Source organism: Solanum tuberosum, unplaced genomic scaffold (genome assembly GCF_000226075.1).
Source record: "Solanum tuberosum cultivar DM 1-3 516 R44 unplaced genomic scaffold, SolTub_3.0 scf00166, whole genome shotgun sequence".
NCBI lineage: Eukaryota > Viridiplantae > Streptophyta > Magnoliopsida > Solanales > Solanaceae > Solanum > Solanum tuberosum.
Window position 1 is genome coordinate 548,233 of NW_006239094.1, and position 4,073 is coordinate 552,305.

Sequence of the window (4,073 nt, forward strand, 5' to 3'; positions counted from 1 at the left end):
TGGTCTTCATGCGGCAAATGGGTGTCCAAGAGTAATGCATTTGAAACGGGGTAAGTTGTCCGAGAGGGAACTTATTTCCATTTAAAGCTTAGCCTAGTCACTATTATTTTGCAAATTTCCTATCGAAAGCATGTACCCAATAATTTATCTCAACTTATATTGCGGTCACATCCCAAGAACCTTTCCCCATACCTGATCTTCTTGTTTATTTTGATGTTTTAATACTTGTTACAAAACCCCCTTTTGATATTTGACACTTTTATGTCACCCCCTTTAATTTACAATGTCTTTTATCGCAAATGTCTTTAACTACGACTAACTTGAATGAAATTATAATTGGTTATTAATTCTCAAAACTGCTCCCTTGGGACACAACCACAACCCTTGGTGGGGTTACTATATTATCGACAATCGTAGACACTCATACCGTAGGTCAGTGTCGTTCGTCACGATAAGCATCACTACTCTTATGGCTGAGGTGAGATAAATCGCGTGGTTTAAAAATCCTCGTTATCCAATAGTCAAAAAGAGAGAAGAAGAGTTTCACGACTTGCACCTTGCTTGGTGTGATGAGATGTTTCAAGTTATTTTCAGGGATGGATGCTTTGAAACCAAGCGAATTGAAGAGGTGGAGGTGAATATAGAAGATATCTTGAGTTTGTGCAACAAACCCAAAGCAATAACAATCCAACAAGACAAAAATAACTGGCATGATACTAGAGTTGAAAGAAAAAGCCAAAAAGAACATAAATGGCAACTTTAATTCATGCGAAATCGACGGTGTCACACTGTTGAGGGCTGCAAATCATTAAGATCAACATTCAAGTGGGCTAATGACCTTCCCATCCTTACTTTTGCCCAAGGTTCCAAAATGGAAGACTGATGCAAAGTTGGGTAAGAAATGCAAGTCTTCAAAGTGGAGAGATTAGGTGGAACACTTTATGCTCTCTCGCACTCCCCATGCTCTTCGGAGTGAAATTGACCTCAAATTGGGGAGAGTGTTCATTTCCTCGAAGTGGAAACACAAAGGATGATGTATCTGACGTCGCACCATGACGTTAAATTGTGCGCTTGATGGGAGGCACCCCATTGGTATCTAGCATAGTTTAATTTTAATTCTTTACTTATTTGATTAGGCTTAATTTGTGTTTTTGACTAATACTCATGATTTTGAAGTGCTGGAGTTAATTTGAACATATTTGGAGGCATGAATCTCGAAGAAAACAAAGTTTGGGGTAAAAACCCCATGGGAAAATGACTTGGGAAGCATTTTGGGTGTCCAGGCTCGCCCAATGAGACAAGGTGAATCTCCCAAGGGACCCTGAGTTCACCCAATCAGACGATGAGCAACTTGAAATAAATGGCCTCAGGAGCCGCAAAAACGAACATCAGTTTGCTTAAGCGAAGTTTGCAAAAGCGTCTTCCTCTCGGTAAAGAAAACTTTGCTTAAGCAGAGGGGGCACTAATTTGACGTTTCAAGGACACTTAATCCAGTTCTAAGTGTCAATGATCGTTAGTCAGTATAATAACCCAACTAAATGAGTTGGGGTCGAATCCCACAGGGAGTGGTACATGTTTAAGATTCAATAGGAAAGTATGAATATGCTCAAGTCAATCATAGGAATAGACATTTGCGAATAAAAACATCATTCAAATCAGGGGGTGACACGAATGTCAAATAAGGGGGTTTTGGTTTGAAACTATCAGCTACAACAACAACAAAATACGAAAATAATAATAATGAGACGAATTCTTGGGATGTGATTCAATTATAGGCTAATGTAGAAAAATGGGTAATTGCAACTGTTAGAAAATAACTGTGAATTAGTGAATAAGCTAGACTATAGGGGAGGTAAACTTTCTGTCGAACAATTTCCCCGAATCAAGTCGATTTCTCTCGAACATCGACAAACATGAAAAATAAGAACAACCTACTAAAGTACATTCACTCTCTCGGGCTGAATATGTGGAAAAAGGTTTAGGATTCACTCTCTCGAGCTGAACCTATGACAACCCAATACCCACAGACCATCAATCAATAATCTTGGTTTTAAAACCTCTCTCTCGAGCAAGCCAAAAATACAAAGGTAGAACTGCATTTACAACTACAATTGTTTAATTTAAACCACAATTACTGATTTAAATAACTTCTAAACAACACTTAAACTAACAATTAACAATACTCATAAACTAAATCAGCCCATAATCACATAATCACACCCCAAGAATTGGGGTTTTAGCTAGACATCATAAAAAGATAGAAATCGTTACCAGATTGTGTTTCCATCAACTAGGTAAGATTAATTTCATCTTTACAACGGTCCAAATTGAAGAATATCAAAGACCCACTTCCAATTTCTCAAAATTGGAAAACTTCAATTCTTCAAAGCTAAGGAAAAATGTCTCCAAACTCAGAGTTCCAACTCAAAATTAATTCTAAAGATTGTTCAGAATAAAAATTTATTTCTAAAGCTATTAAACTTAATGTTTTAAAATGTATTTATAATCGCCAAAAATATGTTGTGAATGACCAATCAGAGCAGTAAGTCGGGCTCGCCGATCCGCCCTTTGGTTCATTCCATCGCTTTCTCGCCTTGGTCATCAGCATCCTCCAGGTCTGTAACTTTAGGCGATCTATCTCTATATTGCGAAATTACTCGATGATCCGCTGACTGCTCCTTTCTCTCGCCGACTTAATTTTCTCCTTCAGGGCTTGGCACACTGGAACTTTAGGAAGTCAACTAGCCACTTGGCGAATCGCCAAATGGAATTGGCGACTCGCCAAATGGACTTGGCGATCACCAAACTCTTGTTTCTTCCTTCTTTCAGCTAGCTTCGTTCCTTTTTGTAAATTAGTGTCCTTGCTTTGCTCCTCAATCCAAATACCTGGCAATCAAGGATTTTACATCAGTTATGGACATAAAATAAGCATTTGAGGACACTAAACCTATACAAATAAACCCCTAAATGAGTCCAAATCTCGGACTCATCAACACCCCCAACTTAAACTTTTGCTTGTCCTAAAGTAAAACTCAAGTTCAGCAAGTCAAAAAGGATGCCTCAAACAGTGCTACACAAGACTCAATCATGAATGTACACAAAAAGACTCAACTTACTCATGCAAGGATCAATTGTGCACTCAAAGATTCAAGTTCTGACTCACTATTATCAAAGATTCTCAAGTTCACAATACTTGCTTCAAATGCAAGTTCAAGCTCAACAAAGGTACTCAAATGCCCTCACACAAGGATGATTCTATATTCATACACAATTTGTTCAACAATTTATATCTCCGGAATCACAACAACTCTCACTCACAAATATGAACACATGCATGATTTCACCCATAGGCTTGCCCTTATTTTCTAATCAATTTTCGTTTCAGCTCACTCAAGATCAAAAAGGTATTTTCAAAGGTTGTAATGGGGCTGAGTGTAAAGGTATGGTCATTTAGACTCAGTGGTTGTTATCCTCATGAAACGTGGTGTGAATAACTTTCCTTCCTTTTCTTCAGCATTTTCATTCATGCTCAAATTTCACCCCATTATTCACTTCTAATGGGATACCAACGCATGATTTCACCCATAGGCTTGCCCTTATTTTCTAATCAATTTTCGTTTCAGCTCACTCAAGATCAAAAAGGTATTTTCAAAGGTTGTAATGGGGCTGAGTGTAAAGGTATGGTCATTTAGGCTTAGTGGCTGCTATCCTCATGAAATGGGGTATGAACAACACTTTCTTCCCTTTTCTTTAACAATTTCATTCTTGCTCAAAATTCACCCCATTATTCATTTTCCATGAAACTTTGGACACCCCATTTCTTTTTGCAACTTTATTTCAAAACTTCTTTTTTTCTCTCTTTTTTTTGTATGAAGGGGTTCCATATTTTTTCAAGACCATGGGTAGAAGGGAATTTCTTCACATTTCTTGATTTACCTTCTCTTTTCACCACACCCCCAAGCCTAATTTGGCTATTCAAACAAACCACATCTCATGATGATTAAGGGTGAAGGGATAAAAAAGGGTCAAAATTTCATCAAGTTTTTTCCAAGAAAAGGGTAAGGCTCAAAGGG